This window comes from Otolemur garnettii, unplaced genomic scaffold, assembly GCF_000181295.1.
Source record: "Otolemur garnettii isolate 467f Iridium unplaced genomic scaffold, OtoGar3 scaffold00148, whole genome shotgun sequence".
In the NCBI taxonomy this organism is placed as follows: Eukaryota; Metazoa; Chordata; class Mammalia; order Primates; family Galagidae; genus Otolemur; species Otolemur garnettii.
Window position 1 is genome coordinate 1866845 of NW_003852543.1, and position 15151 is coordinate 1881995.

At 48.2% G+C, this 15151-nt stretch overlaps 1 long non-coding RNA gene across 1 annotated transcript in view; it reads left to right on the top strand.

Moving 5' to 3' along the window:
• Positions 1-419: 419 nt before the first annotated feature.
• The window catches only part of LOC111728297, a 61070-nt gene continuing 46338 nt past the window's right edge, over positions 420-15151 (top strand). Inside the window, exon 1 of the long non-coding RNA XR_002775637.1 lies at positions 420-622. This is a non-coding gene — a long non-coding RNA (uncharacterized LOC111728297). The remainder of the gene's footprint in view (positions 623-15151) is intronic.

Here is a 15151-nt window from a genome sequence, read left to right on the forward strand (position 1 = left end):
AAACATGCAGAGAAATAGATGGGGCAATACACACCCAAATGCTTTCATGAATAAGACAGTGTCTTCTTCTCCTTTCCCGAACTGCCTTGAAGAGAGCAAGAATTTCATACGTGAGCTTTGTAATACGTTGCAAAATGTCAGTGTCTATTTGAAATTCAAATGTACACAAGATGTACACATTTTATTTTCCAGTTGTTCTCAGGATTTCTAAATAAAGCATTTCCCCTGTGTAGGCAATGCCTGGGTCCCGTCATGGGGACAGTGTTTGGGTCTCCCTGCCAGGGTCAGGAAGGCTGTTCTTCCAGGAAGGGCTGCAGGGACCCTGGGAACTGGACCAGCCCCGCTCACAAGTATGAAGAGAATGTCGGGAGAGGAAGTGGTGGCTATGAGTCAGCATGAGTAATCTCGTTCCAGTGAGAATGAAGGCTGAGGTGTGCGCCTTTTTTTTTCTGTCTCAATCGTGTGGACATCACTGGGAATGGAGAGAAATAAGTGACTGGATGGTCGCTGCTTTTTTTAACTTTCAAACCGGCATTCCAGGCAAGCCGTGCCCGGGGCCAATGCATGTCTTCAGATCTTCACGGCCAGTTCCTGGGAAGGTGGTGCCACTGGCTTCTCCCTGGTGAGTATGTTTCTATCATTTTTATGATCATTTCTGCAGTTTGCCTTGGAGTTTGAGTTGTGGGCAAGGGTGTTGAGTCCTGGAGTGGACACTGCATTTTGTTCAGACTTTGAAGAGCTATAATTTTACAAAAGTGGCTCCCTCTGCCCCCACCCCCACAGTTACTACATTTTGCCCTGTCTGCCGGGAAGAGTTTCTTAGGGGTTAATTGTGAGGATGCAGGTGCTGATTGTTACATGATGTGATCTTAGAAGAGGTAGCAGCGCTGCTGGACTAGGAAACAGGCTGCTCGAGATGGCTCTTGAGAAGCCAAAGTGAAATTCAGAGATGGAAGTGGGTATACTTGTGCCGCCCCAGGGGTGCTGAGGTTGGGTTGGCTTCCTCTTCTCGGGGGTGGAGGAAAGCAGCCCCTGGGCCATTTCTGGCCTTGTGGTTGGAGCTGCCCGGTTTTAGTGCAAGAAATTGGAGAGAGAGACAGAATGTTGGCTTCTCTGAAAGCACATGAATGATTCCAGGGCCTTATTTTATGTCCTTTCCTTTTCCTTCATGCTGAAAGTCACAAACTGTGGGAGAATCAGGAAGAAAATAGAACTACTGGGGACTTGGGCTTGGGGGGCTGGGGAGGGGGTGAGGATGGGGTCATGGAGTCCTTGAGGCCTGACTTTGATCTTGATAGGTATTGCTCGAGCTGTTACTATTCTGACAAAGTTTAGTTTTACTGTCAAGTAAAATACAGGAAACCTTTTTTTTTTTTTAAATGTCGTTGTAGTTACTGTAAATGAAACGGTTAAAATGACATAAATACCTTATGATAAACATTTTTCAAATTTGCTTAAGCAGCAGCACATCAGCAGTCAGGGCATGACAGGGAGCTTTTTCAGTACAGTCATTTGAGTATGTGGGCTTCCTGGGTTAATAATGAGTCAGCACCGATTTCTAAAATTGGAGCCTCGAAGAGAACTGCAGTCTACCCCCAGCACAGCTCGGTGGCTGACCAGCCCCCTAGAAAGGTTTGGTGTTTGAACTTTAAGACTTTGGATGCCTCCCCTGGGTAGGTGACTGACTCCAACCTTAGTTCTCAACTCCTCCAGGTGGCGGCTGGGAGTCCCCTGCGCTAAGGGCTCTGTTTCCAGGTCAGGAGCAATGTGATTGGCTTCCATCCTTTGGCTGCTGATGATTTTTAGGGTCTGCCTTCAGGGAATAGGCTGAGCACTTAGTTTGCTAAATGAACAATCCAGTGTTCATTAAAGGCTGCAGTGGGCCAAGGGTTGAAGCTGCATCTGGTGTCCTGTGACGTTCGTTCCGCTTACGTATCACCCTGGTTGGGGGATTGGGCAGGAGCGTCGGTCGGTTGTGGCATGAACTTCAAAGTTGGCATTCTGCATGTGACACATAGCGTGGGAAGATTAAGTCAGCTTAAAATGAGAGAGCAAGATTCCAAGAAGAAAAGCTCTTACTCTTCTTGTAAATAAAATGAGAGAGGTGTTAATAAAAGTTTTAAGGAAGGGGGGTGGCTCGATAGAGGGAGGGTAATGGTGGGCCCACATCTATGGAGCATATTGCCAGGGTACAAGTCAAGTCTATCAAGTATAGAACACAAATGTCTTAACACTGTGATTAAGTAAATGAGGTGAAAGCTATGTTAATTAGTAGGATGTAAGCACTCCAATTTGTACAAATAATCAACACATTGAATCGCACAAAGGCATAAATGCATTCATGATCTATGTATATATGACTTCACAAAATAAATAAATGAAAGAAAAGTTTTAAACAATGAAATAGCAAGGGTGCAGACCAGCAGCTCGAAGGCCTGGAGCAGCTGCTTAGAATCTGTCCCCCATCAGGTCTGTTTGGTCTGTTCAGGGTTGTTTTTTTGTGTTTAGATAACTATGGGTGGGGTTCACATTCTCTGTATCACAGGCCCTGACACACCCTGATGCCACAAAGTTTGGATAGCATGATTGGAGGGGAGGCTCAGCAGCCAGGCTGCCCCAAGTCCTACTGCTTGGCCTGTGGAGACACCACCTGCCTCAGGACTCAGTGAGTTAGTACCTGCCCCGTGCACCAGCCTGGATGTAGAAGGGACTTGGTTAATATTAGCGCTGTTGGGTTCTCTGATTTACTTGGCCTCTGAAGGCATTTGGGCTTGCAGCTTTGAGTTAGCTCTACGGCTTTCTCAAGAAAAATCCTGTGGTTCCAATGTAGGCCACGGTTGTTCCGAGGTTGAGAATCACAGTGTTAAGGCAGATGCCAGGCATTTCTAAAGTGGGAAACTATCCCTGTTTGTCTCTGTGAGTAGTTTTCATAAGAGCTCAGAGAAATGCCACCTTTGTGGAGACAAGAGCCTGTTGAAGACATGTTGCTTTAGATGGTGTATTGGGAGTTGGGGACACTGTCTCACCCCCTTTCAAAGAAGGCACGGTCATGGGCCTGTTCTTCTCACCCCGCCCCAGGTCTTTTCATCCCCCTGTGAGTGCTGTAGGGAAATGGCTGGGGGTGGCTGATTTCTATCCTAGACGTTGATTGAGTTCTTCGTGTAGACTCAACAGTTGTCTGCATGCTGGGAGTTGAGTCACTTTTTACCAAGGAGAAACAAGACTGTGGTGCACTGATATTTTTGCTTGTGTAATAGGTAGAACGATTCATTGGAAAGGTCAGAAATAAGGCTGTGTGCCTATCTGGAAACACAGCAGTGATTAACCTGTGATTTGTGCTTTGTCGTGTCTTCTAACACCAGAAGGAGCCACTTCTCAGCGTAGATACAGCAGCGGGTAAAGAGGGAAGCAATCTATGGGAGAAACCAAACATGTAGTGTAAATGGACATCTCCTGCAGGCAGAAAATGCTGACAGTTTGCGGACATTTGAAAGTTGGCCAGTGATCTGTTGTCATTGTGCCTTTGGCCTAGGGCCTGGCCAGTGGCGTGCTGGCCCTGCTCTCAGTACCTCCTGCCCAGAGGTTTCCACAGTACCTGACTGGCATCCCCACCACCAGTTGCCGTGTAGAGAGCTCACCCCTGTGTTGGCAAGTTTTTTTTTTTTTTTTTTTTTGCTGGAGCTGGGTTTGAACCTGCCACCTCTGGCATTTGGGGCCGGCACCCTATTCCTTTGAGCCACAGGCACCACCCAGTTGGCAAGTTATTTAACTTCTTGGTGTCCCACCTTCCTCGCTGTGAAGTCAGGAAAATAATAGCACCAGTCTTGTGAGTTCTTATGAAAGTTTGTGATTAGTGCACAAGGTAGGAGGAGGCACAGTAACTGTTAAGTGCATGTTCATTTATTCAGAAATACACATGTAACCAGACACCTTGGTCTCTCTACTTAGGTCTCTCAGCCCTGAGGCACCCATAAAAAGTTGATTCTCATGCCCCCAAAGGGAGACCCCTTTTGTGTTGTCAGTTTCATGGCATGTCCACATTCATGGGAAATGTATTTATTAGGCCAATGGGAGAACCTCCTGGGTTCTCTCCAGGAAAACTTGGGGTTCTAGATGTCTTCATCATTATCAGCATTGTCCTCAAGGTCATCATAACTGGAACAGCTTTGGTTTCATGCAGCCCCAGCCATATAGTAGTAACTTCATGTGCATTCCCTTTAAATCCCCGTCCTATACACACACACACACACACACACACACACTCACTCCCACCCTGTAAGGAAGGGTGGGAGGAAGACAGGTTACTCAACTCACTCCAGGCCCCAGGATGCCTTAGTAATTCTGGCACAGCTCCAAAGACCGCATCAGTAACAGGTGAGTCCCTTGTACCACTCAGGAGAGGAGAATCAAAAAAAGCAGGGATTCAGGAGGGTTTTGTGTGTAATCCAACCAGTCTAAGGGCATGGGCCAGCAGGACTGCTGGTCTCAGACCTGCCCCGGAGTGGAAGCAGCTGGATTCTGCATGCACGCTTCCTGTCCACAGCCAGCTACAGGCAGCTCTAGTCATCTAGATTCTGTTGTTTAAAAATCGTCACAGAATATGGAGATGACTCATAGTGAAAAAAATTGAATAAGATATACTTAAAACTTAAACCAAGGTGAGCATAACATGGCCTTTACTTGCTAATTCTAAAGATAATTCAAGATCATATAAAACCCCAGAGAAAGGATTCTCATATCCATTCGTCTAGGTCCAAAAGAAGGAAAATCCTGTCCTTTTGATCATTCTACCTTTTCTGGTATTGGGCCATCACGGTGAAGCCTGGGATGTTTTATATGTATCTGTTCTGAGTGTTCAAGTTTGAATGTGAGAACTGTCTGCACTGTGTTTTTCATTTGCAGATGGTACTAATCTGGAGGGGAATTTTTCCTGCAACCATCCCTCACATCACAATGCAGAAGACTCTTCTACCCATGTTGCTGTGGACTGGGCAGTGATGTGCTTGACCCAGCACTGCAGGGCAGGATTGTGCTCCCTATAGACTCTCGAGGGTTCTGGTTGGATTGCAGAGCTGAGGCAAGGAAAAGCCAACAGCAAATCAGAAGGCAGTTGGGCCCCCAGGAAGGGGGGAGTGGGCAGGATGCCTGACTGGTCTCAGAAGATTCCTTCTGATTAAAAAAATAGATGTTATTGCATTTTGTATGATCAGAACAGCTAAGGGTGCTGGCAGATCTTATCCACTGTGGTTTTCCTGCTTATCTTTTGCTTTCAGGATTGATGCCCTACAAGGGAGGGTTTCTGCTACAGGGGCTTTTAGCCCTTCTCACCATCCTGTCCTTTTTCAAATTTAAAAATCTTGGCATTTTTAATGATGGCAGAAAATATATTATCTTAGCAATTTTCACTGGGTAAATCATGACAGAGTATAAGAGGGATGCATGAGTTTCTATCAATTCAGCTAGATCTGAAGGAAAATTTATAAAATAGCAGTGGCCCCAAAGAGTTCAGCTTATTTTCTCTTAGCCAGAAATACAGTTCTCTTCCCCTGTCTGTCCTATTCTCATACAGGAAGCAAGTTGTCCAGGGCAAGGGTTAATAAGCAGCCAGTTCATCTATCCGCCTGCTCTGCCATCTTTGGCACTGGCTTCCTTTTTCCAAGTTGTTTTATGACTTCAAGAAGGTTGCTGAAGCACCAGCCATTACCCCTGCATTCTAGATAAGAGGAAGGAGGGAAGTGGTGGTGGTGGTGGGGATTAAGCCTCCTAGAGATCAGGCTCCTTTACAGACCTTTCCTAGAATTCCCAGCAAACCCTTTCAGCCAATGTCTTCACTGGCCACTCTACCATAAAGGAGCCAGAAGAGGAAGATGGAGGAGTGAGGCAAGGCCCTGATGTGATATAGAGCAAGGAAAGCCCAGAAAGGGACTTACGTCCAAGGTGGAATAGCAGCAAACATCCCCCACCCCCAAACCTATCACCTCCTCGGGAGTCCTTTTTGCCTTGATTGTGTCAGGAGATAACAGGGAAATGTGACAGTTTCATTTTCTCTGGTTTTTGATCAGGTTTTACAGTGTGAATAGACTTCATGTCCTTGGAACTGAACCATTTCTAAAAATTTTAAGCAAAGAGCCATTTTGTTCTTTGCTGGAAAGTATTCTAGATTTTGTAGCCAGGTCTGGGTCATTTCCTTACTGCACCCTTGGGACTGGAAGGGAATGGTCCTGACTCTGGAAAAATTGGCTGAGAGGCAAGGGGTGAGTCAAGAACCCAGACATAGTTGAGATTCCTGGTGTGTCCTCCCCTGTGAGGGAAGGGGAGGGAATTTATGACATCCCTATATAACTGGGTGTATTATCTGTTTCACTAGAAAGACAAAATTAGGAGGAATCTCATCTGCTAGTACACCCCCACACCCCTGGGGCCTAAGAGCTAGGCTGTTGGTTCAAAGCAGTGCTCCTCTGTTTACCAGCAGTGTGACCTTGGACATTGTCTTAACTCCTATGTCCCAAGTTCCTCATCTGAGGAAAGTGGATGATGGTAGAATCTGCCACGTGTACTTATTTGGGGACTGAGTGAGGTCACATGTCCAAACGATCCAGAATAGTCCCTGGCCCCATGTAACTCAATTAACAGAACAGTGTTTGGATCGGCCCCATTATTTTATTGGATAAGTGATAAATACTAGCTAAATGCATGAATGAAAAGAAATCCTATTTGATCACAGTACAAAAATCACATAAGTGATTTCTGTCCTTTTGAATATCCTCTCATAAATTGTTCAAAGTCCTTAAAGACACAATCTCTTTGGTACCCTTCTTGAGTCTTCTGGTGAGAGCAATGTGGTTATTTCACAAAATAGACCCTGGACACAGAGGAGCTAAGTGGTTCCACCCACCCCCCTCAGGCCTATTCACATGACAAAGAATGCTATAAAATATGAATCTAGTTGTCTTCAGGATTTTGTGGCAGAGATCTCTAGCTATCTATTCTCTTCTGTTTCCTGTGTTGTCAACAACAACCCCTGTGTTGTCAGGGGCAGAAATATGCTCCATTAAGAAATAGTATTTCCTTGGCTTCTTGACAGATAGGGTGGTCAATGAAAGCTATAGGCTGGAGGGGTTAGCTGGGGATTCTAGGAAAGCTCTCTACGGGAGCCTGACATTTAACAGGCTTAACCGTATACCCTCCTCTCAATTCTTTCCTTTCTCTTTTCTGGAATGCAGAGGTGATGGCTGGAGCACCAGCAGCCTCCCTGAAGCCATAAGATAACTTAGAGGAAGGAAGCCAGTGCTAAGAATGACAGAACAGGAAGATGATCATAGGCCTTTGTGTGATCAGGTCATTTTCCTGGAGATTTGACTATTTGGAGAGTAGGTTTACTCTGAATGATGCAGAAGAGAGGGAGGGGGAACAACACTGCTGATATTCAATCCGTAGATCAACTCAGAGCATTATTGGGGGGTTTCAGCGCCCTCTCTGTGTGAAACTGCCTTTTAGGTCTCTGGTATAGGGGACAAAATCTCTCAACCTTGTGTTGACTTCCATGGACCCTAGATGCTTTGGTCTTCATGGACCACTTTCTCATGAAAAACGAATATTATCTGTCAGTGTAAGGAGGGCTCTTGGAGTGGCTCCAGCTCTGCTCCAGCTAGGTGGGCTGCACCTCCAGTGTCTGTCCCCTGATGGTAGGCTCTGCTGACACTAGAAATGTCCCTGCTCTCTCAGCCATAGCATGAGCCTCTACACTCTGCAGTTGTGCCCAGCAATGTGTGATGGGGGTGCTCTCTGCATGCCTTATGCTACCTGCTGCTGGCTGCGGCTGGACTTCCCCTATCCTGGGCCTCCCATATCAGCCAGAGGCCAAGAAACAGGAGTGACAGAGAGAAAGCAGACACAGAAACTTCTCAGGGACCTGAGGAGGGGGTCATATGCATCTCCCTCCCAAATCCCTTAGAGCATCAGTTCTCAACCTGTGGGTCATGACCCCTTTGGGGGTCAAATGACCCTTTCACAGGGGTCACCTAAAACCATCCTGCATATCAGATATTTACAATGTGATTCATAACAGTAGCAAAATTATAGTTATGAAGTAGCAATGAAAATAACTTTATGGTTGGGGGTCACTACAACATGAGGAACTGTATGAAAGGTCACAGCATTAGGAAGGTTGAGAACCACTGCCTTAGAGCGTCATTGTCCAGTAGAACCTTTGCATTGATGGAAGAGTTCTAGATCTGTGCTGGCCAATGCAGGGGTAGCAAGTTACCTGTGGCTACTGAGCCATTGAATGGTGGCTGCTATGACTAGCAACTTAAATGTCCATAGTCACACATGGTGAGTAGCTATCCTGATGGACAGCACAGAGGTGGAGTGTGGACTCCCAATCTGGGTGTCTCTGAAAAACAGCTGTCTACCCTGACCAGGTGAAAGGTCTGAATAGACCTGCTCGAGTTCTGTAGAGCAGGTGATGTCTGTCGGCCGGTCCTCATGGGGCTGGCTACCTGTCTACAATGGACAGTCTTGGGGGGCAGGGGCAGTCCAAGTCAGATATGGATCCCCATCTTCTGACATAAATAGCCACTGTAGAAGCCTCAATGCCCCCCTCTCTGGGGGATAAAACGTCCAGTGGGCTCTCAGGGCCTTGTGAGCCCCATGGAGGGGCCTGATGAGGGGCCACCCCAGCACCAGAAGCATTGCTGGTGGTTCCCTCAGTCCAGGGCCTCAGGGAGGGGCACACAGCCAGGCTTGTGCCATTTATGTGTGAATTTTCCTACATGGGGATTGACAACCTTGTTCCTATTTGTGGAAAGTCATTGCAGGGACTCACAAGATTGGCATGCTGAAGCCTCAGGTTTGGTTTCTGTCCATGTCCTGCAAATCCCCCAAGCTTGCCTTTTGACTGTTTTATGGACATACATGTGAAGCCACGTTCAGGCACAGTTGACAAGAGAGACACACAAGCTGTGGGCAGATGGGGGGCACAGGCCTGACCTCCACTGCTTGTCCCCCCCCCCCCCGCCAACTCCACTTGCCTCTCTTCAAGCGCAGCATGAGCCGCGTCCTTCCACGGGCAGGATCATGAGCGAGGCTTGGGGTGGTTCCTCTCCTGGAGCAAAATCAAGTTCTGAGATGTACTTGGCTCCTCCCCAGGTACAGAGCAGTTTGCTCTAGTTTGGTGGCCCCTCTGTCCTCCGGGAGGCCACAGACACAGTGATGAAGCCACCTCTGGGACTGAGCCTCAGATCTACCGGTAATTCAGAGCACACCTCCCAGCCTCAGTTTCCTTATCTGTAGAACAGGAATAGAGAAGCAATTACCACTGAGGATGAAAGATCATTGCACCCAAAATTCTTAGGAAAGAGCTGCACACAGGAGGTGGTCACTAGTATTAGCTCTTCTTCTTGGAATTAGCGCCTGTTTCCTGCCTTTCTCTAGACCCCAGATCTGCGGGCCAGCGGCGATCTAGCTACTCCAAACTGGCATCCGAGGCGTTCCACTATCCTGCCCCCGAGTTTCATTTGCTCCACCGAGAGGCAGCATTAGCTGTAGAGTACGGGACATTCAGGAAAGAGATGCAATTGTCCGTCCATTTAGTCATTCACTCATTATTCAGCAAATGTTTACTGGGACCTGTGGGGCAGGTGATGAGCAGATGTGATGTGAGCAGGGATGTGGGGGGTGGGGACGAGGGGCCTCTCCTCTGTGGGTGGTCTGAAGGCCACCCCTGATGAGAACACATTTGGGCAGACAGAGAGAGAAGTGAGGTTTGTATATTTGCATATCAGTTTGTTTTTCCTGCATGGACATGGCATCTAGTATGGGGACATGAAGAGGGAACCAGTGAGACTCTGGGAAGTCAGTAGCTGGCATGTTAGCTGTGTGGCCACAAGGGAGTCTTGGGTCCTCTTCAACCCTCTGTAAGGCACGGGAGAAGTGACCCTCAGTGGCAGATATTTAGCAATCCAGCTTGGAGGCATTGTCATTACCTACACACTTCTTACTTTGAATCACGAATTCTGAGTGGGGAGGGCACTTCCCACTGTAGTAGCCCTCACTCTGCTCTGAGCCCCCACGGGGGCTGTCTGATCTGTACATATGCACCCCGCCTCCGTCCAGAGACAGCCGAGCCTGTGGCTGCAAGTGTCCATGGAGAAGATGGTCCATAAATTATGCTAAGCCTGTGGGGGTTTTTTGGGCAGTTTTTAGCTGAGGCTGGGTTTGAACCTGCCACCTCCAGCATATGGGGCCGGAGTCCTACTCTTTTGAGCCACAGGCACCGCCCCTAAGCCTGTGTTTTGGCGTGTCCACCTTTTGGACCTCACTCTGTTCTCTGAAGCTACTTATTCATAGCCGTGAATGATGGCTGTAACTTGACATGTTCAGGAACGTTCCCCCAGCAGGTATTCTGTCCCAGAAACTGCTGAATGAAAGCATGAGCCCTGCTTCATCTATGCCAGAGCCTTCCAGCTCACGGATATGACCGCTTGTGTCCAAGCGTTTTTCTCTTCTCATGGTTCCCGGGAAGATTTTTATGCACCCAGGTGTTCAGCTTCCCATGGGCCCGTGCTGTCCTGTGTACTCAGTGGCTTTGCAATGTCCCTCTTCAGGTGAGTGCTACGACCTCCCTTGTCCTGGATAAAGCCTGAGGCTTCTGGCAAGTCACACCTCTGTTGGCCCAGCACTGCGCTGGCAGCCACTGCCTGGATGTGAGGATGTGCTACGAAGCCACATTCTGCATCTGAGGTGGTGACTTTGGGTTTGTGTTTGATATCTTTAACCAAAGTAGAACTTTACATTATCCTTAGTGTAGTCTTTCAGCTTTGGCCCCCATGTTCTTTAACATAACATAGGAAGTGTCATGTCACCTACAAGTTAGAGTGGTATCCCCTTGACATCTCTACAAAACCAGCAATGGAGTCAGTGCTGGCCAACTGCAGGGACCCACGGCACTCCACTGGAGACTGTCTTCAGGGTTGCCAGGATTCTAACACTCTCAGGCACCCCCTGAATACAGATAGCTGCCGTCACTGCGTGAGTTTCACTGGTGGGGGTGAAAGGGTCTGAGAAACATATCACACCCCCAAATGTTGTGATAGTGATCCCACAGACTAAGGGAGCAGGCAGGGAGGCTTTACACACTCCGTGGGCCTTCTGATGGGCATCTGTCCTCCTCTCCTGTTCTCTATTCCCTCCATGCTCAAGTGCAAGGGGGCTTTTGACAAAGCCACCTCACTCCAGGGCAGCTGTTAATTAGATACTAGCAGTAAGTTACCTTCAACCTCCGGAGTGTTGGAGCTCCTGGTTGTCGATGATTGTTGCTTTAGTTGTTTACACATTTCACATCCTCAGAGTTTGTGGGGTGGATGTATTTGGTTCCATCCAGATATGACTTTCAAGCTGGCACTGCTAAGCCAGCCCCGCTGTACACATGGCTCATCTTATTCCCAAGCAGCGATGGCATTGAAGTCCCCAGAAAGGCATGCTCAGAGTCACGCCAGGCGGGGGAGAGTTGAGACAGAGAGTGAGTGCAGACTGCCACCCACCAGCAGGCGAGGAGACTGCACACCAGAGGTTTCCGGTAGGGAGATGACTCGTCCAGCGACTGTGTCACCTATCCAGAGTGGGTGTCGCCTGCTCTGTGTTCACTGGGTTCATCACAGGGGACTCTTAGAACAGGAACAGCCCCTGGGAACCGGGACAAACGCTGCCTCTCCCGTCTTCTCATGGCCTTTCAAGTAATGCAGCCCTGGCATCTCAGCTCATCCTTGCACTACCCCCCTTACCATTTTGTAATGTTATTGCCAAAATGCCTGAAATCTTCCAACTCTGCTTTCTATCATTTTCTATGAAAATTAAAAGTCAATGGCAGGCAATGGCTATCTTATTGAAATATAAATTGTTCTTCATATTTCAGAAAATAGGTTCAGAACGATCTGAGCAAACTGATTTGAAAGGTCAGTCCTCTACTGGTAGATGAGTAGAGCACTTTCGTCCTCATGTCTGAGGTTTTCCTTTATTTCTCATGTAGAACTTGGGAGAGATCAATGCTTGGGAGAGATCACTGCTTAAACTGTATACGGTGAATCAACTTACTTTTGAAAAGGCAGCAGCAGAAGGAGCTAACAGGAGCCAATATTCCTGAGGTACCTTCAAGGGGCCAGGTGTGTGTGTGTGTCTATAACTTGTTTAACCTCCATGTCTGTTTCATGGCGGGGTTGGCACTATTGACCCCGCCAATTAGAGATGTTAGATGATGAGCAAATTGAGGATCCAGAGGGGTTTAAGAGTCCACAGCCTGAGATAAGCTAGGATTGCCAGCTCTATCTGAGACACCACAAGTCTCCAAGGGGAGACTGGCATGCATCCAGCTTTGCTGGATCCTATTTTCCAAAACCACATGCATATTAGGGCTCTTCAAATAAATTATTTCCAAGGGAAGACACCTTTCTTTGTAATCCCTACCCAGGCAGTTCTCCCCAGGTCAAGGAGTCCCTCCAGAAGCTGTGTGATGAGCCCTGGGGAGTGCCCTCCTGCAGGGGCAGACACCGCCGTTCACCTGGAAGGGGCTCTCACGGCAGGTGCTGCCAGCCTCCTTCCCCTGATGCTTTTCAGCACCTCTCGAGATGGTCCTTCAGAATGTCTCTTAATCTGCAAATGTGGTGAATAAGGGAATGAAATATCCAGCTTTCATTTTTCTGAATAAGGTTCAAAAAGGTAGCTCTGTAAAAGTTGTCCGGTGATGTGCCCACCCTGGTCTTCCATCTAGCTCCTTCCTTCACTTTTCCCTTAGTTTCTTAGATGTCTGTCCCTGCAGAGGTTCTTTGTGCAAATACAGCATAAGCAAAGGGAAACGGGGCTGTTTTCTTTTCTTCCTTACTTTCCACAAAAACTATCGTGATGGTCTTTTAATGGCAAACCTAAACATTTTTCAACTTCTGTAATGTTTTTTAACATGCATGGATGTGTTCTGGAGAGACTTGGCTTGTGTGTTCCAAACAAGGGAGGGCCCTGGCTTATCCCCGTGTTCCCAGGGGGCTGAGGCTGGCTGCTGGAGGAGGCAGGCCCTGCGCACAGGGTGCTGCTGTGTGTGGTCTCCTCTCCCCAGCCACGCTCCAAGGGGGCCAGAGTGGAGAGCCACCCTCCTCAGGCTCAGCAGTGGTTCCTTAAGGAGCTGCCGGAGAGCCGGCACTCTGCTCCCCAGGGTGACAATCTGAAATGAGAGCAGTGACTTGGATGCCATGGGCTTCATAAGGGTAACCCTGACAACAAATTGTATTTACAAAACAGATAAAGAAACAAGAGAGTGGGTCTTTCAAAGAATTCTCTTCAGAATTTTTTCATTTAATCTTTTCATTTTTTAATTTTTTCTAAAGACTCTTTGAAGTCAAGAAATTTCTAGAACAAACCTAGCGGAGCAGGTGCTGTCTTTGTGGCCCTGCAGGTAGCCCAGGTTGACCATGCAGGAGACCATCCTCCCGGCCGGCACTGTGCTGTGTATTTCATACACCTTATACCCTCAATAACCCTAAGTGATTGTCTCTATGTCTTAGAAAGCAGAGCCTGAGGTCACCCAGCTAACAAGTGGGGGAGCCAGAGCTCCAGCCAACGCTGTCACTTAGCACTTGTTGGCCTGCCTGCAGTCCCTCCTGAGTGCAGGACAGCTGCCCCCACAGGAGCCACCCTGGGGCCCATGGGACTTCCTGGAGTTCATCCTCAAAGCACTCAGGGTTCAGTCAGGAAACCCAGAAGCAGGGGCCCCAGGGTGGCTGTCTGTCTTTGCCAAGGGGCGCTTCCTGAGGAGGGCAGAGTGATCCACGGCGGGACTTCAGTCTTCTCTTTGGGCAGACAGCTAGCTGTTAGGGGAACGCATCTGGGGGAAGAGGACTGGTAGTAGAAATGACAAAAAGAGTGAGCAGGAGTCCAGTCCTGTGTGAATCACCTCGAGGGCCTCTGGGTGTGTTATGGTTGACCTGTCTCCCCAAATTCACATGTTGAAGTCCTAGCCCCCCAGCATCTTAGCATGTGACCTTATTTGGAAAGAGGGTCATTGCTGATGTAATTAAAGATGAGCTCATCCTGGAGCAGGGTGGTACTGGAGTGGGGTGGGCCCCTCCTGTGGGCCGTCCCTCCTCCACTATGACTGGTGTCTTTATAAGAAGGGGAAATTTAGTGAGACGCACACGGGAGCAGGGCACGTGCCATGTGGAGACTGGAGTTAAGCAGCCACGAGCCAGGGACCTACCAGGAGCCAGGAGAGAGGCCTGGAACAGACACTTCCCTGCGAAGGGCACGGCCCTGCTGACACTGTGATCTGACTTCCAGCCTGCGGAGCTGTGAGCCAGCGTGTCCTTGTTAAGGTGCAGTGCTTGTCTGTGGTGGCCCTAGCAGACTCCCAGAGCCAGCGTCCTCGCGGAGGTGGAAGGAGGCTCCAGCTCAGTGTGAATTAGCTCCTCCAGAGACGGCTGCTGGAAATGGACGATAGATCGACCTGTAAGCAGAAAATCATTTTTTAATTTAAGTGAAGACAGAGTTCTTACTTGGTTTTAATATTTCCTGAGTTGCAGAAAATCAGAGAGTAAACCCAAAGCTGGTCTTTACCTCTGCTAAAAATAAATAAATAAATAAATAAATAGAGGAAAGACTTGTTTCATGTTTATATATGATGTGATCCATGCTCCCTGGTGGGCTACAGACTGTCCCTATGCAGGGACCGTTTGGGGCTTCCGTCCCCAAGGCCGGCAGCAGAGCCATGGTCCTTGTAGGAGCAGGACAGGACAGCAGGCTAACCTCACTCTGAGAACCTTGCCCGGAGGGAGGCACTTTCACCCACATTGCCATTTTCTGCTTCTTTCCTTCCCTCTGAGGTTCACACACACCTCTCCAAGTTTGCAGAGAGAAGACACGGAGGCTCCCGAGTGGCTACAAAGTCACATTTTTTTGTGGGAACTTTTTGCCTCACTTCCTAGTTATTGAACAGGGGTAAGTGTGAGCCTGGCAGAAGCAGGGGGTCAACACACAGTTCACAAAAACAGGAACCACCAATTCATGAGAATTCAAGAAAAAAAAATAGTTTAAAGAACTGAGAAGTTGCCACATTATAGCGAAAGAATGTCAGGTTTTGGAAATGACAAAAACGAGCAATTTTCACCTC